The sequence below is a fragment of the Ciconia boyciana genome, chromosome 6 (assembly GCF_034638445.1).
Source record: "Ciconia boyciana chromosome 6, ASM3463844v1, whole genome shotgun sequence".
Classification (NCBI taxonomy): domain Eukaryota; kingdom Metazoa; phylum Chordata; class Aves; order Ciconiiformes; family Ciconiidae; genus Ciconia; species Ciconia boyciana.
The window spans coordinates 66,009,844-66,033,910 of record NC_132939.1 but is presented as its reverse complement, the minus strand read 5'-3'; positions in this window follow the sequence as shown (position 1 = coordinate 66,033,910).

The window sequence follows — 24,067 nt, the reverse complement described above, 5'->3', positions numbered from 1 at the left end:
CTGTGACCATCGGGCATGGTGGGGAGGGAGGTCTGCAGACCCCTGTCCTTTAACCTCTCTTCTGCCTAGTCTTCTCTTCTTCAAAAGTGTAGTTCAATCTTTGCTCTGATAAAACAATTAGGCTTAGAAATGCAAAGCTTTTTGGAGAGGCTGGCTCTGAGGGGAAGGCAAAGGCTGGTCCAACAGAGGAAGGGGGCCAAGAGGGTGCAGCAGGGGCTTGCAGAGGGCAGCAGAGATGCTTGGGGGGGGCAGTAGCTTGCAGAACCAGTTGCCAACGTGAAGGACCTGTTCTCACCTGGATTTTAACCTTTAAATATCTTATAAAATGCTCATCTCTGGATTATTTTTAGAAACCCTGGCAATCCCAAGTAGGCTGAAATGTTCTTCTTCACCCCGACACTGCTGTGGTGTGGAGGGTTGCTGCTCGGGGAGAACATCCCGCCTATAAAAGCACAGGGGAGCATGCCAGGAGGAGAGAGATTGTGTGTTTGTGTACGTGTGAGTGTGTGTGGTGCACAAGGGTGGGTGTAAGAGAGAGGGACGGTGCCAGAGGGGGAAACATGACCCCATACTTTGTCCTTCCTGATTGTATCTTTGATTTCCATTAACGGGAATGTAAGACATTTCATTACATGGTTTGTTTAATCTAAACTTCACATTTAACCTCCCTGGAGACAGGGCAAGTGAGTGGTTTGTTTTCCCTGTTTCGCCCCACTGTGATGCCAGAGCCCCTCTCAGATAATGCAGGGGCTGCTCGCCTGCCAGAGTGGCTTGCCGGCTCTTCCTGGCGGAGGGGGGCCAGGAGACGTGGCTGGGGACAGTAGTCCTCTCTTCTATCTTCTAACGTCCTGCAGTACATGTTTCACCTTCTGTATGAGCCCTTAGCTGCTGCCAGCAATGCTACATGTGCCCACCATAGCTGTCCCTCTGTGGATGTAAGGGAAAGCCAGGAGGGCGTGGGACCAGGTTCCTAAATGGTAAATAAGGAGGTGAAGGAATGATATGGGAGGGCATAAAATCCAGCCTAAGCACACTAAAATGCATCCTATGGGAGCTAAAGCTGAAATGGGACTGGCCCTTCTGTGCACTGGTGCCAGAAAAACTGGCAGGGCTGTGGCTTTCCACATTGCCCAAAAAAACTATGCAGAAAGTGATTCTGTCCCGGCAGAAAATCTGCTGGGGCTTGTAAAACGAAGAAAGCTCCTTTGGGTAAGCACAGCTTAATCTAAATCTCTGCTTCAGACATGCCAGCTTCTTTCTAAACATGGAGCGAAATGGCTTTTGTACTTTTAGATTTCTCTTTCCCAGTTTGGATTGGGATCACATGTTGTAGCACCCAAAATTAGAGCTAGAATGGGGAGCCTTGCATATTAATTTCTTGCTGAAATCAGGCCTCATTGAAGGTCTTTAGCATTTTACTGATAATGCTCCTTTGCCAGCAGAACTAGGCATAGGGCCTACACATGCTTTTATTAAACTCACTGGAAGTTTTGATGTGGATTTCAATGGCACCAGCATTTTTTCCCAAAGGGTCCCTGTTTTTTTTTCTTTTTTTCTCTACAGCTCAGTCTTACAACTGGTTTCTGCTGGCTTTTGCTGATTTCTGTTGCAGGACCAGTAGCCCTAGCAATGGGCAAATAAACAGAAATGGTCCCCAAAACTTGCTGCCAACAGGGACAGTTAAAGAAACAGTTTAGTGCCTACATCTGGAATTTCTTTTACAGTAAATTGACTGGGATCAGGAAGCGCTAGATACCAGCAAATTCCAGTTTGATTGCTAGCAGGTGCAAATGCAAATGAGGAAAGCATCGTACCTGGACTTTGACTCTGGATTTTGCCTTCCCAAATCTTCCAACAAAAATTCCTCATTAGAGTTTTTTGTCCAATAGAAGAAAATTAGAAAATTGCTGACTTTCAAGTTGATTTCCTTGCTTGCTTTCAAAATGAAAGCATCGGTTGGAAACATGTGTGCATGCAAGTCTGCTTGGAAGCGGGGCTGCCCCCCTCTAACCCAGCTCTTTTTTTTAATTCCTTGAAGGTGCCGAAAGACCCCCCAAGAGCTTGTGATCTTTGAAGCTGTTTTATTACAACACAAAAATTATAAGCACAAGAAAAAAATATTTATTTGAAGAAGGGAAAACACTGAACTCCTGGGTGAGATGGATAAATTAAAAGCTGGAAAATTAATCTCCAACCCGCCCTGTGAGTTCTGGCAGGCTGAATGTCCTCCTGTTCTGTCATGCTGGTCACTGTGTGCATCCAAACAAAGGGCCACATCCTGGCCCAAAGTGTCTTTTTGACCCAATCTTCCCTAGGTTTGGACCTGCGTAAGCAAGGAGGCTCTGAATGCTTTTGGTGGAGTCAGTCTCACTGATTAAAAGTATAAGATCTGTTACAAACTGCCACACAATGAAAGCTTGGGAAAGGGGTTTGATGGAGATCTGTGAAGCCATGCAGGGTGGAGTACAGCTCTCGCCTATGCACTGTTCCTCCTAAAGGATAGCCCAGCAGGTGTCTGAGAGGGTGTCAGGGAGGTACAAAACCACAAGGAAGTATTTCTTTACAGGGTGCATCAGGAAGGGCACTTGCTGCACCCTAAAACTGTAGAGGCCAAAGGTTATAAATGGGTTTAAAGTGAATAGACACATTTATGGGAGACAAAAACACCTGTGGCCATCATGGGTTCCAGGTAAAAACAGAGGTTTGGAAGATGGCCACCTGCTCAGCAGCAGACAGGTCGATGAGGTACACTGAGATACCCTGGGGAAGGGCCCTTTGTCCATCCCTCGTTTCTTGTACGCTTCCCCATCATGTCTTCACTCCCCCTGGGATCCCTTTTCCTCCCTCCATGGGGACAAATAGGCGTCTCTGTGAGATTGTCCTCCTTCCCTAATTTGATGTCACTCTTTGAAGTACTGCCAGTGACAGAACTGGCTCCTCCTGAACCCTCTCTATGTCATTGTACAAAAAAATCCCTCTTTGCCAAGGGTGGCCCATGGTATTTCATCTTGCTCGGGGCAACAGATGAGAGAGTTTCCTCTTTCATGGGTTAGCTCAGATGCAGAGCCCACAGTGTTCCCTGGCAGATTATTAAAGCATTAACCATGCTCATTTAATGGTATTGAGATGCAGATAAGATGTAATGTATTATGTATTGTATTCCCCTCTCAGTGTGGCTGAGCATGTTTTTTAATGTCAAGGGCAGGTGTTTTTGTGTGATACCTGCTTAGTGGTATTTATGGTGATATTTATTCCAAGGCTGCAGTTAATGCCATTGTCCTCTGTTTTGTTACACTCTGAGATTAAACTGCATGTCTGGCTCATCATTTATTCAATTATTAAAACATCTTAATGAAGGTTAACAGCACAGTGCAGTACGGTTGTGCAGAACCGACACACATAAATCTGTCAGGCATTATGTTGGGAAAGGCGACTGAACTGCATCTCCCGAAGTGCAGATGGGGCAGATTAAAAGTGCGTGCAAAATAGTGCCAGAAACACAGCTCTGAACACAAGCCTTCTGGGAACCAGAGCTGGAGAAATGGAAAAAGGGCTATAACGGGTCTCCCTGGTTTCAGCTGCCGGGAAGCACTGAGCAGTAACGTGGCATTTTGGGTTTCTGTCTTGCTGATGTTGGGTGAACCCTTCTGTGCTTTGAAAGACCAGCTCCAGAGCAGGTATTTCTCTGAACATGTCTGGTTAGGCTCTCCAGGGCTTTATGGGGACACTGGGGCTCCGCATAGCCACAGGGAACCCTTTCCGTGGCCATGCAGACAGAGGAGGAGTCCTGCCTCTGCGGACCCTCAGAGGTGGTGAGGGTGGCATGGGCTGATCCCAGCACGAACTATGTGATGGCACTGGGGCTATTGCTAACCACCAGTAGAGGTATCCTGCAGTGCCCATAGAGGAGCTCAGGGCTGCAGAAATGGTGTCCAAACCTCTTATTCACCTCAGGAAAAGGCTTCCAGCACCACAGGAAAGCCCTGGGCAGCAGCCTTGCTACAGTAGCTACTGAGATAGTGTTCAATTTTTTTTGTTCCCTTGGCAAATATGAATTGAAGCCTGGGAAGATGCTAGAGGACTTCATTGTCATTTTACACAATATTGTTAAGGAACAAGTTAAATTTCCAAATGAGTGTGGAGTCAGGGAAATTCTGTAGCTGTCTCTGAGTTATCTACAGCTGACCTGCCACCTAACGCCTTGATCACAGCCTAAAGGGCTTGCTGGTTCAGTTCTGCTTCATCAAAACAAGGATGATATTTGTGTTTTGCAGCAAATATCCATGGCCATCACAAAATGCTTAAAAGACACCTTTTCCCCCCTAGCCTTGGCTGAGAGCCATTGGATTCATGTGTTGTGCAGGAAGTAAACAGAAGTGCTTCTTGCTCAGCAGTCTGTTGATGTGTTTGGCAGTTGCAGCTACTTTTATTGCCCAATGGTACTGTATTGGGTTTGTGTGGCAAGGTTTTTGTAGTGGTGGGGACTACAGAGGTGGCTTCTGTGAGAAGCTGCTAGAAGCTTCCTCCCTGTCCGATAGAGCGAGTGCCAACTGGCTCCAAGACAGACCTGCCGCTGGCCAAGGCCGAGCCCATCAGCGATGATGGTAGCACCTCTGTGATAACATTAAATATGGGGGAAGGGGGAAAAAGAAGGGGGGGGGGAAAACCTGTGCAACTGCAGCTGGAGAGAGGAGTGAGAACATGTGAGAGAAACAGCCCTGCAGACACCAAGGTCAGTGAAGAAGGAGGAGGAGGAGGAGGTGCTACAGGCATCAGAGCAGAGATTCCCTTGCAGCCCGTGATGAAGACCATGGTGAGGCTGTCCCCCTGCAGCCCGTGGAGGTCCATGGTGGAGCAGATATCCACCTCCAGCCCGTGGAGGACCCCATGCCGGAGCAGGTGGATGCCCAAAGGAGGCTGTGACCCCGTGGAGAGCCCGTGCTGGAGCAGGCTCCTGGCAGGACCTGTGGACCCGTGGAGAGAGGAGCCCAGGCTGGAGCAGGTTTGCTGCCAGGACTTGTGACCCCATGGGGGACCCACGCTGGAGCAGTCTGTTCCTGAAGGACTGCACCCCGTGGAAGGGACCCATGCTGGAGCAGTTCATGAAGAACTGTAGCCTGTGGGAAGGACTCACATTGGAGAACTTCGTGGAGGACTGTCTCCCATGGGAGGGACCCCATGCTGGAGCAGGGGAAGAAGGTGAGGAATCCTTCCCCTGAGGAGGAAGGAGCGGCAGAGACAACATGTGATGAACTCACTGCAACCCCCATTCCCCGTCCCCTTGCGCTGCTCGGGGGGAGGAGGTAGAGAACTTGCAAGTAAAGTTAAGCCTGGGAAGAAGGGAGGGGTGAGGGAAGGTGTTTTAAGATTTAATTTTTATTTTCTCATTACCTTACTCTGATTTGATTGGTAATAAATTAAACTAATTTCCCCAAGTCAAGTCTGTTTTGCCTGTGGTGGTAATTGGTGAGTGATCTCTCCCTGTCCTTATCTCGACCCACGAGCCTTTTGTTATGTTTTCTCTTCCCCATCCAGCTGAGGAGGGGAGTGATAGAGCAGCTTTGGTGGGCACCTGGCGTCCAGCCAGGGTCAACCCACCACAAGTACAATACTTAATTGAATTGTTACCTTGTCAATTTTTTAATCAACTCATTATGATCTATTAATGACTTCGGAGCAGTAAAGGTTTTCCAGCCCAGGATATGCCAATATCCTGGGGAATTACTGCTGTATGAGCTGGTCTGAATGAGGTGAGGAAGGAGGGGTGGAGGTGTTGCCCTCTACATCAAGAATTGGATGGAGTGTGAAGAGCTGTCTCTGAAGAATAGCCATGAACCAGCTGAAAGCTTATGGGTAAGAATCAGAGACCGAGGCCACAGAGAGAATCTTGTGGGTGGTGTCTACTACAGGCTGCCTGATCAAGGGAAGCCTATTGATGAAGCCTTCTTACTCCAGCTACAGGAGCCATCACACTCGCAGGCTCTTGTCCTGCTGGGGGACTTCAACCACCCTGACATCTGCTGGAAAAGTAGCACAGCGAGCTGTAGGCAATCCAGGAGACTCCTGGAATGCATTGAAGATAACTGCTTAAACCAGGTAATAGACAGCCCTACCAGAGGGGATGCGATACCGGAGCTGTTGGTCACCGATGCGAGTGAGCTAATCGGTGATGTCAAGATTGGAGGCAGCCTGGGCTGCAGTGATCATGCACTGGTGGAGTTCGCAGTCTGCAGGGATATGGGTCAGGCAAAGAGTAAAGTCAGGACCCTGAATTTTAGGAAAGCAAACTTCCAGCTCTTCAAGGAGTTAGTCAATAGGACCCCCTGGGAAACTGCCCTCAGAGACAAGGGAGCAGAACAGAGCTGGCAGATCTTTAAGGACACTTTCCATAGAGGGCAAGAGCTCTCTTGCCTCTATGATCCCCAGGTGTAAGAAATCAGGAAAGGAAGGCAAGAGACCAGCATTGATGAGTGGAGACCTGCTGGCCAAACTAAAGGGCAAGATGGAAATGCACAGGCAGTGGAAGCAGGGACAGGTATCCTGGGAAGAGCATAGGGACGCTGCCCGGTCGTGTAGGGATGGGGTCAGGAAGGCCAAGGCACAGCTGGAGCTGAACTTGGCAAGGGATGCAAAGAATAATAAGGGCTTCCTACAGGTATGTCAGCCAGAAAAGGAAGGTCAAAGAAAGCGTTACCCCCTGATGAGCAAGACTGGCAAGCTGGGAACAACGGACGAGGAGAAGGCTGAGGTACTCAACAACTTCTTTGCCTCAGTTTTCACTGGCAACCTTTCTTCCCACACCTCTCGAGTGGATGGACTGCAAGGCAGGGACTGGGGGAGCAAAGTCCCTCCCACTGCAAGAGAAGATCAGGTTCGTGACCACCTGAGGAACTTGAACATACATAAGTCTACGGGACCTGATGACATGCATCCCAGAGTCCTCAGGGAATTGGCTGATGTCGTTGCCAAGCCACTCTCCATGATATTTGAAGAGTCATGGCAGTCAGGTGAAGTCCCTGGTGAGTGGAAGAAGGGAAACATGGCACCGATTTTTAAAAAAGGTAAAAAGGAGGACCCTGGAACTACCAACCTGTCAGCCTCACCTCTGTGCCTGGGAAGATCATGGAACATGTCCTCCCAGAAGCTATGCTAAGGCACATGGAAGACAGGGAGGTGATTCGAGACAGCCAGCATGGCTTCACCAAGGGCAAGTCCTGCCTGACCAACCTAGTGGCCTTCTATGATGGAGTGACTACATCAGCGGACAAGGGAAGAGCTATGGATGTTGTCTGTCTGGACTTCTGTAAGGCCTTTGACACGGTCCCCCACAACTTCTTTCTCTCTAAATTGGAGAGATATGGATTTGATGGGTGGACCATTCAGTGGATGAGGAATTGGCTGGATGGTTGCATCCAGAGGGTAGTGGTCAATGGCTCAATGTCCAGATGGAGATCGGTGACAAGTGGTGTCCCTCAGAGGTCCATACTGGGACCAGTACCGTTTAATATCTTCATCAATGACACAGACAGTGGGATCGAGTGCAACCTCAGCAAGTTCGCGAACAACATCAAGCTGAGTGGTGTGGTTGACACGCCTGAGGGATGAGATGCCATCCAGAGGGACCTGGACAAGCTTGAGAAGTGGGCCCGTGTGAACCTCATGAGGTTCAACAAGGCCAAGTGCAGGGTCCTGCACATGGGTCGAGGGAACCCCTTGTGTCAATACAGGCTGGGGGATGAAGGGATTGAGAGCAGCCCTGCGGAGAAGGACTTGGTGGTACTGGTGGATGAAAAGCTGGACATGAGCTGACAATATGCGCTCACAGCCCAGAAGGCCAACCATATCCTGGGCTGCATCAAAAGCAGCGTGGCCAGCAGGTCGAGGGAGGGGGTTCTGCCCCTCTACTCTGCTCTGGTCAGACCCCACCTGCAGTACTGCGTCCAGCTCTGGAACCCTCAGCACAAGAAGGACATGGAGCTGTTGGAGCAGGTCCAGAGGAGGGACACGAAAATGATCCGAGGACTGGAAGATCTCTCCTATGAGGAAAGGCTGAGAGAGTTGGGGTTGTTCAGCCTGGAGAAGAGAAGGCTGTGGGAGACCTTATAGCAGCCTTCCAGTACTTAAAGGAGGCTTATAAGAAAGAGGCTTATAAGAAAGACCTTATAGTAGCCTTCCAGTACTTAAAGGAGGCTTATAAGAAAGATGGGGACAAACTTTTTAGCAGGGGCTATTGCGATAGGACAAGGAGTAATGGTTTTAAACTAAAAGAAGGTAGATTTAGACTAGATATAAGGGAGAAATTTTTTATGATGAGTGTGGTGAAACACTGGCACAGGTTGCCCAGAGAGGTGGTAGATGCCCCATCCCTGGAAACGTTCAGCGTCAGGTTGGATGGGGCTCTGAGCAACATGATCTAGTTGAAGATGTCCCTTCTTATTGCAGGGGGGTTGGACTAGATGACCTTTAAAGGTCCCTTCCAACCCAAACAATTCCATGATTCTATGATCCTCAGTATATCAAGTAATGCTACTGTAGACTGTAGTTTGCACAGAGAGGGTTATTTAAGATTATACAGATGTCTTAGACATGGAAGACAAAGTCAGCAGCAAAGGTATTTCCTGTCTTCTTCCAGAGGTGATCCTGTGCCCTTTGCTCATTCCATTAGATTTAATTATTTCATTCATTTCTCTTGAGATGAAATGATTTGTCCCAAAGCTCAAGTGCTCATAATGTCCTCATGCAGTTCAATAGCTGTTCATTGATCCACTTCATAGTCCTGCAAGCATTATTACCTGCTAGTTCAGTGGTGGCCCTGCTGACATCACAACTCTCCTCCCCAGAAGTAATTAATCACTCACTGCCTCATTCTCTCCAGTTCATTTACACACTGCAGTGGCAGAGCCCAAAAAAGGGTCATGTGAAGAGAAAACACTCCCGAGTATAATGTTGGTATGGTTGTGAGGACACTGTTGCCCTTATTTCTTCACTGCACATCTGCAGATCACTGGCTTTCCAATGATGCTATCCCAGCTCAGACTGATGGAGAGGAAGACAGACTCCTTCACCAGAAACTCACTCATCTTTCACTGTGTTCAGTCAGGTTTGGGAAACCATAAAATAGACCTTTCAAGCATATAAAGATCACCAGGGTAGAACGTTTACCCAGATTTAATGGGGAAGTAACATGAGTGTCGTTGATGCAAAGGAAAGCTCTCCATCACCCCAGTTTAAGTCCCAAAGGTAATGCTCCATGACACTTCAAACATATAAACAGTGTAGTGAGAATAAATATAATATATGGGCCTTGCCAATGCAAATGAAAAGCAATTATCCCAAATCGCAGTCTTAATTTATAAGCAGTCAGTATAATTTGAGAAACTGAAATCTGATGTTGCTAAATCAAATTCCTGTAATTCCACTGGGCATTAAGCACATAATAAGATTACACTGTGCACTGAGCATGTCCTTGTTAAATCTGCTGGCTACTGCATTTTTATTGCTCTCCTGGGGGTTTATTGAGTTTACACTTCCAGTAAAAGGTAATGTTTTCACAGTGTCTTTGGTACGCTGGCCACACAAGTCTGTCTGCAGCAGGCAGAATTGTTAAGCCATATAATTTGCTTACATCCCTTGGCGGCTCAATTGGAAAAAAAAGGCAATTAAAAGACACCATGCAGTTGTATATAACCAAATTAAAAATAATAATAATGAATCTACTGTACTGTAATCAGTAAGGAAAGGAAGCCATGCATAATGGTGAGGTTTAGCTGTGAGACAGCTAAATTAATGAGCTCTCCTGTTTAGATTTGTTTTTGAATGCCTGAATAGTGGTGCTAATATGATGATATCTGAGATTTATATACAAAAGTAACCTTGAGACTAGCTGCTCTCCAAACAATCAGGAAGAATGGGATTTCCTTGCAACAGGCTGTCTGTAGTCTTGGAAAATGGATGAGAAGGCAGGGGATAAAGGGAGGACAACAGGTAACTTGGATATTGGTCAGTGAAAGTACCTGGGAGCAGCACAGTACTTCTTAAGAAAGACCCAGAGATAAAATGTGCCATTTTAGAAGGAGGCAGAAAGCTAAAAAGACACAAATTCCCTCCCAACAAACCAATGCAAGACAAAATGAATGCAGCAGAGACACCAAAGAGCTGCTGTTGCCGGTGCACCCTCATTTGCATGCCTATGAGCACTTAGCATGGGCATCCTTGCAGCACCATCTCAGCGTTCATCTACAGATGTGCTCTCCTGGTGTTTGATTCCCTCCTGCTCTCTAACAGGGGTTTGTTTAAACATTTGGGTGTAAAAGTCTCCTTGAAAATGCTTATCACTAATCAGGATAATGCTGGATAAGCTTGATAGACACATTAATTTACATTTTAAATCTTTGCTATTGTGGCTGGGACAATTCCTGTGGCTGTGACTAGGCAGTGTAAAACTGTGGGCTTGGATCTGTCCTAAGAAGTAACATCATTTTATTCACCGGGAGCTTATAGTATTGCATAATGATCCTGTCATATTTAAATTGCATTGATTTTGTAGGGTCATCCTTTTTTCCCTAGTAAGAAGTTCACTTTCCAGAACTCTTTTACAGCCAAGGTTTCAAGAACATCTCCATGTCTGCATCTGGACACCTTGGTCTTATAGCTGAATTTTGTCAGAAAAGAACAGGCCAAAGTGTGCATTCATCTCTGGGAATCAAGATAATTCTGCTAAGCAGGACTTGTGACAGCAGCATGAGAACAGCGGACCCTGCAGCCACTTAGAGAGCCCAAAACTTTTGCTTAAGACCAGGTCTGAATTAGAAAAAGAGCCTTTCTCTGGCATGCTCTTGCAGTTTCCAGCAGCTGACTCTTGGAAGATTTCTTGCCTTACTTGGAAAAAAGAACTATATATTTATATATGATTTCTGATGTGTATAGAAAGATTCCTAGACTGACTTTTTCCTGCATCACTTTTTGTTTTCTACAGCCGCAGATACAGCATTACAGAGCCAAGCACATCTGAGGTTAGAATCTTGCTTGTGGAGTGTCCTGCAGCTCACGCCAGCTTGCGTGGAAAAAGTGATGGAGGGTCACTTATCATGCACTGAATGCTGCAGCTCTCTGAGGGGACTCACTTTGCTCTGGATTTAATGGTTTGCAGCCTGGAAGGGTTTCATGTGTCTAAATCCACGGGTAATCTAGCCAGGCACCAGCTATTCCTGATATTTGAGTGTCAAGGCCAAGGTTTGCTTCAAAACTGCTTGGGCAATTCTGGAGGTTTCTGTTTGAAATGTTTGCAAACAGCCTGGTTTCTCAGGGGTAGATGCACCAAGACTTTGACTGAATTCTTCCATTATTTGAGACTTATTGCTGGCAATGGACACATTCCTTTGGGAAGGCCTTAACATGAGTTGACAGTAATTCACCAGAAGTTTGGCATGGTTTTACCTGAGGGAACTCTAAACCAGCAAGCCTTCCCATGACAAAATATCACAGAGGTCATGGAGCAATTAGGATTAGGGTTACAAATGTGTTTATCAGTGTCAGGACACGTATGTCTTCAAGCTCTGTTACATGGGCTTCATAAGACATCTACTTTGGAAGCCTTACTGGGAGAAGGAAGAGCTTGAACCATAAACCTCGTGAGTGCTGTGTGTGCGCCATGCAGACTGCCCCTTAAGTGTTGATAACATATTGGCATTGCCAGGATGGACTGGAACTGGTTTTTCACTCTCTTTTCCACTACAAAAACTAGGAAGCATCTGAGGAAGCTAGGAGAAACTCAGAGCAAATAAAAGGAGGTGCACCTTCCCACAATAGGCTGTTGCCTTTGGAACAACCACAGCCCCTTGCCCAACTGTGGATACAGATGCTAAAAAATTGATGGGGGCTCCAGGGAACACTAAACAAGTTCATGCAGGAGAGATCCACCCAGGGTTGCTAACTGCACAGGAACCACATCTGTCTTATGCTGAAAATGGCTGGAAGCTGGAGAAATATCAGTAACTGCTTCCCTGAGTTTAGCCATCCCCTCTTGGGTTAGGCTGATCTGTGTTCTGATGGCTATGGCCACTTTGATGGTTTGTTCTGCTACAACCTCTCTCCCACGTTTGGACTTCGGGGGCAGAAAACAGTCCCTTGTTGTGTCCTCCCTTCCTCTGCCCGCCCCCCACCCTGACATGCTGCATTTGATGTGTGGGATCAGAAGCATGCAACCCTGTTGCATGACCTTGTGCATGGCACATCTCTCATCAGGAAAGAAGGTGCAAGATGTGTGCTCAGATAACACTGCCAGAAAATTATCCCAGAGGAAAGGTAGTTTTTATTGATGACCCCAGTTCATCATGTTAGCCATAACTGTTTATTCCTGCTCAGGGGCAGTGCTTCTCCTCTGAAAGAAAGAGATGTAGCCTTTCATGAGGACAACACTTGTGTCTCTGTTCCGTTGAAGAAAGATGAGGATCTTGCATGTCTTTCTGTGCTGTAATCAATTTATCGCTTTATGGGATCCAGAGCTCCACAGGAAAGTGTCATGGATTGTGTCCTGGTGCACGCTACTTGCATGGAGACCTTTGATTCAGCTGGCAGACATTAAAAGAAGACAAAATGTGTTTAGCCAAAATGCTCTGTAATGACTGCATGTGTGCAGCTGCAAAAAGAGCAATGAGTGGAAATTATTGGCAGCAGGGTCTGCATTCATGTGTGCTTCATATTTTATTCCTGATTTATAATTTCTTTACCGGCTGTGCAATGTAGCTTGCTATGTCACTATTATGTTCCCACCTGTTGTCCACCCTGCTGCCTTCCCAGGACTCTCCTGAGACCATGGCTGATGACCTGCTCTTGACGTTGGCCTCCACTGCCCAAGAGTAAGGGAGGGGCTCTTGAGTATGCTCCAGGCATAAAAATTTGGGGTGATGTAGTGTAGTAAGAACTTCCCCTGTGTACCTTACTCCAGGTCTGGAGGAGCTGGAAACAAACTAGAAGCTCAGGAACAGGGGCTGAAGCCAGAAAACTGAAGCCAGAAAACCAAAGCCATCAAGGGAAAGCTCTTTCAGGGTGCAGTCCGACTTATATAACCCAGCCAGTAAATCCCCACCTCAAGGCTTGACAAAATTGTCCTGACAAGATAGATGTTCTCCTTGGTTTACGGTTTCCTCCTCCTCTCATCATCAGTGGGGCTGAGAGCTTATTGACAGAGCTAATGTCCATCAATGTGCTGGTTTAATACCTCTTTCACTCTCTCCTGCCGAGAAGGGCTGGATGTGGGGTGCAGGCTGCGGTTTGTGCTCAGGGCAGCTGGCATGGAAATAGTTAAAGCTGCTGAGGACACAGCCGCTTCTTTGCAGCTCAAGTCATTTTTACAGAAACCACAAGAGCCGACCGGCCGGCAAAGGGACGAGGAAACATTCATATAAATATGTCCCTATATTAAGTGGTGCTGCAGTCTGCTCTCCACTTGCTGCAGAGAGCTTGACATTACTCCAGGAGCAGAGAGAGCTGAAGAAGCAGATCCTTGCCATTTCCTAGTCTTCAAGTGGGTTTTTCCTGTATTTGTATAAGCAACTTCAATGCCTGAGCTAAATGTTCAGCTCCTGCCAGGCTAGACTGGCCACGCCTGGTCCCCGATTTTGGGTCTCCAGTGAGTACCCTGGTCAGAAATATTGGCACAAGACAGAGGCAGACCAAGAGTCCCAGCGGTGTTGGTAGCTGCTCCCATTGGCTTGCAGAGTCTCAGTTTGTAGGATGAAAGAGGGAAAGAAGGATGTATTTTCTGGCTTGTTAAATCAGGGTTTCTGCTGGGCAAAGGAGATGTCAAAACTGGATTGCAGCAACCTGGAAGTTTGAGACAAAGTGCCTTCTTGTAATGGACTGTTTTTCCAGAAAATTGCTCTGCAGACTGGCTGGAGTCTGCACACAAACCTCCCCCCGTCTCGGCACAGGCCACAGATCTCTGCCTGGGCTGCTTTAGCTCGGAGTTCAGAAGTTAAACAGAATTATTTCCTCAGGGGGATGAAATCCTGGTCCTGCTCGCCCTGAAGCCAAAGCTCCTTTTACTGTTACCAGTGAGCCTCTGCAGGAGCTCTGCACATTTATCACAGCATTTTGCAGCATCCCTCCCATTCCTGGGCAGGCCCTTCCCCATCCTCCCAGGGACGGGGATAAGAGCCAGTGCCCAGAGCCAGGCTGGTGTAATCCGCTGATGGGGACTGCTGAGGAGGTGGGACTCCCCCACTTCAGATGTGTGGTTTGGGGAGCTTGTGAGCACTCAGGCATCAGCCAGGCACTGCCACTGGAACGCGTGGCTTTTCCCTTAAAGGCAGGACCTCAGCAGGGACTGCAGGGCTCCCCTATATCTAACCAAAGCCCCTGGGTAATTTGTGAGCTTTGCACCTGGATGAGTGGGCACTGCTGACCCGGCAGCTCTGAGTGCAGTGGCAGCTGGACTCGGGCTGCGCTTTGCCAGGGGCCAGCAGAGCAGAAGGCACACCGTGTTTTCAGTGTTTTCTGCTTCTGTCTCTGCTCTCTGCTCCTGCAAACTGCGGAACTTCTACCTGTCACACTGAGCTCTAGTGTTTAGGAAGGTGTGATTTATGTGGAAGTTGTGAGTTTTTGTTTTACATCTTCCCTCTCTCCCTCCCTTGTGATGGCAGAGGGATTCTTGCAAATATAGCACCGGTTTATTTTAAAGGTTGGAACAGCAAAGTGCAGGAGTACGTTGTACAAAGAATGAGAAACAGATCCCACCTGTACTATTACTTTGCCTTTTAAGACATGAGGCTTTTTACATTATTTTTAAAGATTCTTGGGGGGATGCTTATGCCTTACAAGTTATAAAATCCTGAGCCTGTCATTGCTAGATTAGCTCTCTGAGTTAGAGACAGAGAGGGGATGCTGCTTCTACAGGCGTCCCAGGAGTCTTGCGCACCCACCTTCTGCACCAGGAGCATGTGGGGGTGAAATCCCCCACAGATGGACGTGTGTCCTGAAAACCTCTGCTGCTGTCTCACATTTCGTGCATGTGTCTTTCTGGATACTTTCCTTGCCCTTTTCAGAGGTGTTGGTTTCTTTTCCTCCCACAGAGAAATTCCCCCCCCAGCAGGGATGCAGCCTTTCAAACCCTGGTGGATGGTTTTCAGGCCAATACATCCTGCTTGAATTTGAGGTTTTGTCCAGGCTCTCCTATGTTTCCCTGCTAGTAAGTGTGAGGAGGAGGAGGAGGATGATAACGTTTGGTATACCAATTACTAGTGCTCTAAATAACTGCTAGGGGAAGGATGTGCCTTCAGCATCAGGTGTCTGTGGGCTACATCTCTCCTGCTTGAGCCCAGCTGTATGCCAGTGCTTCTCTCTGATAACGAGGGAAGTTTTTCCCTTTGGCTGTTTGCAGAGCTCTTGAATTTGCACATATGAACCCTCCTGGGCCCAACACTTGCAGCTTTGGTTCCTGCCCTGAGGGTAGGACCTTGCAGAGAGTCCTAGAGCTGCCCCATTTCCTTCCAGCCCTATAACTCAGAGCAGGACATGTAAAGATTTCCATATGCAGGAGACAGGGGACACGTGCAAGCTCCTTCAGAGGGAAGGATGCAGTTTAGGATCCATGGGCTACCTTGGCTATCAATAATCCTCTCTGTTATAGAGGAGTTATTTAGATTCAGATACATTTTAACGCAATTTCAGGTCTTCTGTGCTTTCTGTTCTCCATTTTCCCCTGCATTTTTCCATGCTAGGTTTGGGGTGGAGCCTGTGCACGGTCCCAGGGGGCTCCCAGTGCTGCTGGGCTGGTGTAAAGGCTCCTGCCCGCAGCTGAACATGGGGTGCTTCTGGTCACTCTTGCATACTCTTCCCTCTTTCCAGCTCTATAGCTCTTTCACTAGGGCCTGCCCAGGTATGGTGCCCTTCCAGTCCATTTGCACCACCAAGCATCAACAAACACAGCGAGCTGCTGTCTCCTGGGAGCAAGTCCTCAGCAGCTGGGGGTGAGGTGTGAAGATGGGGAAAACCTGGCAGCCACCAGAAATCACACTATTTCCACTATGTTTTCAAAGCAACCTGATGGTGCTTAGCAATAAATGCAATTGATACAGGAGGTGCCAGGTTTCAGCAAGCTGCTCCTTGTCTGAGCTGGGCTGTGCTCGTTCCTGCTGAATCGTAAGGCTGGTGCCACAGGGAGGGAGGCAAAACAGCACACAGGGACATGAAACTGGTGGAAAATGGGCAAAGTGCAGCTGCAAAGGGGGGCCAGTTGTGGTTTGGGCCTACTTAATGGTCCCACGGCCTCCTTTGTGTTTTGCTGTGATTAATTTATCCTCATGCTTGGCATTGACTGTGGCTCCTGAGTCATTTGGGGGTCTCTTGGGACTGTTGCGAGCTCCTGTCCCACAGGGGACTCAGGCTGTGTGTCCCTTAGGTACGCTCAGAATGTGGCTCTGCCGGTGTCCTGTGTCCCTGGAAGGAGATGATAAATGAGCAGGCAATGTCCACGTGGCCAAGGTGGTAGGACCCAATGGACTTCCATTTGGCTTCTGCTGAGAGATGTGTTCTCCTTTCTAGACACCATAACATGGAAAGGATGTGGACTGTAGCAGGGAGATGTGTCTTGGTGCCCATGTAAGTCCAACAGGCTACTTCTGGGCATGCTGCAGCTTGTTCAACCTTTGGGCACAGACCCAAGCACCTCTGCCAGGAGCATGTACACATGTGCTTCACTGTGCACTGGAGAACAGTGTAGACATCTTAAAGCTGCCATGCAGAGGCATGCAGGGGTAAACACTGCTGCATAACCCCATGCAAATACCTTACCAGTACAAATTATCTTAAACACTTTGGGCAGTCAGTCTCCATGGACAGTTAACTGTCCTGCAGACCAACTGGTCTGCACTCAATTTCTCTATAGAGAAGAGGTGAAGCTGGTGGGGAGCAGACTGACCTAAAATTTAAATGCACAGAGAGCCAAAATGTTACCTTTTTCCTGAAGATGATGAGTTGGATATACTGCATCGGAGACACCAGAGGTACCTAATACCTTCTCCGGGTGTCTCTGTTAGGAATAGGAGCCAAATTTATCTTCTGCTCTCTCTCACTCTTTGCAAGGCATGCGCCCCCAATTATCATTGCTTTTAAAGACTTAGGATCACTCTCTCCAAGTGGTATATAAATTTTTTTGAACCAAGTGACAGCATAAATACTTCTGCAAAGTTGAACTGGAATTTCAGGCTTAGCCATGTACCTCGAGATACAGCCTCCCCAAGCCATTAGGGGACCGATCCGTAGGATGCAGCACTGGCTCGCTCCAAACCCTGGTGCTGAGGAAGAACTTGTAAGCGGGACAGTGAAACACCTGTATTTTGCCTGTAGAAATCCCTGTTGCTGGCAGTTTGGAAGAAGAGATCTCTGCTGGGAAGGGATGAACCACCCATTGGGGTGAAGGGACAGGCAGGACCAGCTGGCTGTGACACTCCTTGCAGCCTCCCAGGTGTGTGACTGGCTCCCCATGTCCCTAAACATCAGTTGCTCCCCCTTCCCCACACATCCAGCCCCCAAAAGCTCCTGGTCTGCAGAAGAGTAAGCTGGAGTTAACCACCAAGCATGCACAAAAATGGTCCTGTTTTCTCAGCAGGATTATCCACTGGTTCCTGGCTGGGATCTAACACCAGAGCTGCTGCCATGCCGTTCAACTGGCAGAACAGCTGCTATTGATTTTTATTTCATGCCCATTGATAGAGGTGGTGCAGGTGGGAAACTGAAAGGAGACATAAATAATAAACTAAGAAAAGCTGTAGTGGTGAAGTGAACGAAAAGCAGTCCGGCATTTACTGGAAAGCAGAGTTTAGCGGGTAATTTTTCAATGCAAAGACAGTTTTGCTACAGAAAATGTCAGGCCTGCTTTTGCTGTTAGTTATGCAACTGGAATTTGGAAGCAGTCCTGGGCCAGTGGAGAAAGTGGGGTCAGTCAGCCCCGCTGCTGTTCTTGTGCCTTTTCTCATGCCACAGCAACAGTGCATGTCAGGCAGGAATAGTCTGCTGTCACTGCCAAATACCTTGGTTAACGATGGCTCTGCTGATCAATTAGCAACCCCAATCAACTGCTTAGCAATTAGGTTTTTTTAAATCAAGATTTCTTCTCTTGGGGAATGAACTAAATTCTCTTTCTTGCTCACTGTTCAGGTAGATTTACTGAGTGCGGGCCGGTTTGAAGGGGAGGGAGGCCCAAGTGAGGGTTTGTTTAATGCAATATGAGTTCATAATATAAGGCGAAAGGCTTGCCAACTGTCCTGGACCAAAATTATATGCTCCTTCTCTCCTGTCCAGCACCTTTTATTTGGGAGATACTGCACAATGCTGTGCAAGAACAAGATCATGTCCCAGGGGATGGGCAGGAAAAAGGGACATGCCATTTCTGAGATGGTTGAATCTAGCATGTCCCGCTGTGCATAGTCTGGGTCTTGCTGCTGGTGTTCACCAGTGCTGCAGGTCCTGTCCTGGGCCCCACCAGAAGAGCCACAAGCTGTAGGTGAGACCTTTGGTTTCCTCAAGAGGATCCATTTAGGATCAACACAGAGTTCCCCATGCATGCTCAGAGCTGCACCATGCTGGGAACAACTCACCTGCAGTTTCCACAGTTATCCATTGATAACCTTCACTTTGGTGGAGAACAAAAAAGGAAGAGTTACGTCTAGAGCTAAGCAGGCTGTGGACACAGTGAGGAAAGGACGTGAAAACCGCTTGGGGAAGAGTGGTAGAAAGTGGTGAGTGAACAGGATGGAGAACTGGAACCAGGAAACCTGGAGCCTCTCCCTGATGGTGCAGTGGACTTTGGACCAGGTCGTGTTTACACATCAGACAGAGTTCAATTTCAGCGCCCTGTGCAGATCCAATGGTCTCTCCCCACCTGCACAGATGATGCGGCTCCAGAAGAGGCTGCCCAGACCTCTTGTCCTTGCAAAGCTGCCTTCCAGCATCAGGAATCTCCTGTCCCTCCCTTGCTTTCCCGGCAAGCAGCATTTATCAGTCAATTTGCCTATGGTGCAGATGTCTGTCTGGAACTGTAATGACATTTACCAAAGGGGACTAGAAATTGTCACTGGGGGACTGCAAATAAGGAAGCCAATGCCTTTTATTGACACATGTGGAAGCTGTTTAATTTGGGATGTTGGCTGTCAGAAAATAGAGCTCTTTTGTGGCGGTTTTCTCAGTGAAGCAATATTGTGCTTAATTTCAAGGTTCGTGCTCACATTTAAAAGTGAGCTATTCTCAGCTTTTAGGTTTGGAGTTTCTTCATAGCGATAACATATCAATTCAATGCACATCTCAGGTCTGATTTGTCTCTGCTTGCAAACTACGATGATTTCTGCCAGTGATTTCTTGCTAAGAAAGAACATGAGCATTTTCATTTTATTCCCCTTCCAAATGTGGCTGTAAGCAAGCCAAGCACTTGAGCCTGGACCCTTGGGTGCCTTTCAGCCTCTGATTTCTGATTTAGGTGTTCCGCTTCCCATTTAGGACATGAATCTTGGTCTTCTTGGGATTTCTTATGTGCTTAAAAGGAGGCATGGTCTTTGCCACCTTGTTGTGCAGTCAGCCAAGAGGATCAAGATCCCTCAGAGAGGGTGATACCTAAAGCTGAGCATCACAGGTTTAAAGACCAGGAAAACAGCTCCTGTTAGGAGAGGATGCAGGTGCAGACCTTCTTGCACCTCTAAGCTATGCCAGCTGTGTATAACTCACACAAGAGCCTAGGGTGAGCGCCCAGCACCCCAAAAACTGTGTGATGAAATTGGATGGTGCAGCAGGAGAGGTTTGCACAGGTCAGCTCCCACCAAGGCTGAGGGGTGCCACTTTGTATCCACATCTTCCCATTGAGAACTGGGAAAAAATGGTTATTTTTTGCATGTGTAATATGGGGGGGAGGGAGAACAGGGGGATAGTGATTTTTTTGGAGGGGGGATCTTGTCAAAACATCTCTGCTGCCTGGCAAAGCAGCCTGCCCGGGCTGGCCCGGCAGCAGCTCTGCACAGTGGGGCTGCTCACAGCCCCGGCAGAGCCACCTCTGGGGTTAAAGCCCTCACAAGAGGCTTTAATAGCAATCTCCTCTCCCAAAGATATGTATACATTAGGGTTTATCTCACTGCTTCATTAATAAATAGGACCAGGGGCAACCTTGGGGGTCACCAAATCCCGAATCCTGCCATTGGAGGTAGATGTGCCATCTAATCCCTTTATTATTGTATAAGGGCAGAGGCGAATATCAGCAGGGACCTGAGCTCATGCAGCCTGTCAGCCCTGGAAATGTCACTGAGAAAGGCCCACGGTCCTTTTACTTGACATCTGCCGGGGTTACATCCATCTCAGGGCACGTCTGCCGGGATGGTGCAGCCCAGGAGGAGGCTGCTTGGCTTATTAATTTTAAGTGCGCTTGAGATGCTGTAGTATGAAAATCTATCATCATGAAAGTGCTCAGCAGCATGTAATCAGTGCTCGGCCTTACAAAGAGACCTCTGTTGTGCTCAGGCTTCTCCAAAGGCCAGTTACAATCTACATTATTTATGTGGAAAAGTGTTATTAGCTGAGTTTCCTTTATTTTCTTTTTTTTTCATGGAAGGATTTTAAGGGAGTTCTTTGTAAGGAGTGCTCAGAGGCTCTGGGACTTTCTCTCTTTCAGTTTCCTGGTGGGACCAGATTTTTTATTTATTTACTTCCCCCCCCCCCCCCGAATATTTCAAATACCAGGAAGCGATATAATGTTAAAGCCAAGCCAGTCAATGTGTAATTGTGGCACCAGTCTAGCTGGTGTGAAGAAAGATATTTTCTGTGTTATTACGAGAGCCTGGGAACTTTAAGAGTTTACCTTTTAACAGCCTCCATAAGAACATGGGCACACATCAGTGCTCGGAATAGGCAATTAAAAGCAAAAACGGCTGACACCCTCGATGGCACAGGATGGGGTTTGTAATGAATTAGACCTAGAAATAGATATCGGCCAAAAGGACCTCCCTAATTATTTTTGAAAAAAAGAGGAAGAGCTTGCGGCTAGATCGTGCATTGCAGAAATCAGTGTGGGTTTTCTCAACCACTGCGGTAACTGTGCCTGTGCCTTGCGTTTGTGGAATGGAGACGTTTCAGTGAGTTTCCCCTGGTCGTGCCAGGCTGGGCATGAGTCCTCCTGCCCGGTGGCTGATTGTCCTGGCAGCAACTCATTGCAGACAAAAGACAGAGAATGGGCCAAGCTGCCAGTTTTGGGGTAATTTGGAGCAGGGCCAGGGCTGATCCACTCGGACTCAGCAGTCCTTTAAAGGATGTTCTTGCACTAACACTGAATTACCTGCAAACGGTGTTTTATGGAAGTGGGGCCTCAAGGAACCATGGGTGCTCCCACAGAAGCCATGAGAGAAAGAAAGTACCTGTTTAGGGTCTGCTCTGGGCAGCACTGGACTTAATGCTTAAGTGCATTAACTCATTAGTGCCCTGATTCATCAGGCATTTGGAATAAATGATGATGCGAATTGGGCATCGGATTTACCCAGGGGACTAATGCAGCCCTGTCACTCAGGACAGTGGTGCTTTGCATCTCAAGGTGCAGCCCAGCGTCCTGCTGAAGTGGACCCTGCACCAGGTCCAGGCTGCCTCTGGCCCGTTGTGTCTCTGGGCTGTTCTCTCCAACCCTGGCATACAGCAGGATTTTTTTCTGCCATGATTTTTACCCCTCATTTTCTGCAAATATTTACAGCATTAATTCCAAATTAGCCTTTTGGTCTTTTGTAATACATAGAATGAGCTGCTCATTGAATATTCAGAATTTTAAGCAAAAAGCTGTGTCCAGTATTTGCTGTACATATGTATAAATGCTTATTGGATCTTTCCCAGTAGCACCTTTCTTCTGATGAGGCCTATGATACGGAAGAAAAATGCAAACAGGAGCCTTCTAAATGAAATGGCAAATTTAGCCTGTGTAACGTACAGAATACTAATGAGCAATCTGACAGAGCCACTGTGCGTTCATGCATTACCAGCACTGAACAATGACCTTGCTCAAATGTGCGAGAGAAGGGAGTCCTTGCACTCAAGAACAAATAGATGACTCTGATTAAACTACAGCCACCTCACCTCTCCGGGGACCTTCATAGCCAAGCATGGCAAGATTAAAGAGCTTATGCTTCCAGCAAGCACCTGAATTCAGCTCACGCTCTGCAGTAATTTTGCACCAAGCCCTCCCTTTCCCTGCAACCCCCTTCGAACCCCACCGTTGCCTTCATTGTCACAGTATGTTGGGTGAGCTCTCGCATTAATAAAAATACCAGATTGGCACTCTGTTCCCTCCTGCAGCCTCAAGCTGGTCAATTATTCTGCTTTAATTACCCCTTTAAACATGCTTTTTATAGGCGTGGACCTTTGCTGTGTTTATGGCTAATAAAGTAATGAAGTGATGCAGTGATAAATTACTCTTCTGTTTAAGGTGGGGATGGGACATGACAAGTGCAGGTGGGGATTCAGAGAAGTTTAGTGCATTGCTGCGCTTCAGAGAAACGTGGGGGTTTTTTTACGCCTGGAATGTCTTTGTCTCTCCTTTGGTTTTGCAGCAATTTTAATGTTTTAGCATAAGTTTTTCTTTTATTATGCGACTGAATGTGAAAATGCTGAAAGTGTCTTTGTTCAGCAGGTTAATTTTCTCGCTGATGATTAAAAGGAGACAATCATTTAAGACAGCAGAATAAAAATCGCACTTGGGAATTTCACTAGACCAAGAAATAGAATGGAGGATTTTTAATAAGGGGCTGTCTAATTTGGATTTCTTTCTTTTTAACTAGAACATGGAAACTGCTTTCCATTATATAAGATCAATAATAGCATTTTAAAAATCTCATTTTCATATTTAATCATGTGCTTAATGTTGGTGCTGGATCTTTCTGCAATTCCAGCATGACCCCAAAATCCAATGCAGGGATATTTTCTGCAGTGGCCTCCTATGGAAAAACAGCAATCACATCTTCCAGCAATGATCACCGTTGCTCTATACTGGAGAGAACAAAAAGATGAAGAGCAGAGGAGATGCTGGCATGATGGAGGGTGGGGTATGCAATGGGGTCTGACTTGTATGTGGACTGTGAGCATCTGCAAAATGACAGGTACCTCTGGGCCAGGAAGGGGATTTCTCTCCACATGCCATCAGCAAACCCCTCTGTGCAACATCTGCAGCCACTGCTACAGATGGCACAGCTCAAGGGACTCCTGTGCTTACCCTGAGGTCCCTCCACCTTGTTGCCGGTCACCTTTTAATTCAAGCCAATATTCAGCCTAGCAACCTTGCTGCATATGAAAAATAACTCCCAAAACATGGTTTGCTGGGCCCAAATGGTCAAAAGCTTAGTATAATATATTGCAGAAGTTTTTTTTTTATTTCTGGCCTCCTTCTCTACACTCTTGGGTGCAGCCAGACCCTATTTCTACAGGTGTTTTTAGTGGTTTTATGTTTTGTTGGTTTTTTTTTCTCCAGAGTGCAGAGGGTCAGAAACATTTCTCCCCTGGAAAAAAGTGATGTTCACTGTGCTCCAGTGGCTGAGACTCCTGCCCATGCTCGCGAACATCCGTAAGACCTGAGATAAAACAGGTAGGGAGCCTCTTGGATGGTCTTATGGGGCAGACCGAGGAAATCTGGGGCAGGACCCTGCAGAGGCCTTTCCCCTCCAGTCTCCAGGTGCTGTCATGGTCCCACAGCCCATACTTTGCTGGGTGATGTCCTCAGCTCCTGGTGGCAGCCTGGAGCCCTCCAGCCCCGATCAGTCCCCAGTATCCCATGGCTGGGGCTTATCATGCTCTGCTGGGTTTGGTATGGGATGGGTGGATGGATGGATGGATGGACGGACGGACGGACGTCTTCAGTGCTGGTGGCATGTGCCAGCCATCAGAGGCATTAACCCCTTGCAGCCATGCTCTGCAGCTCCCTCCATGCACAGCTGGAAACTCTCTTAGAAAACTTGTTAAAAGTAAGTGAAAGCCAGGCTACGCTGGAGCAAAGGGAACTCCTTCAGAAACAACATTTGATTTGCAACCTCTCTGTCCCCTGAGCACTGCTCAAAGCAGC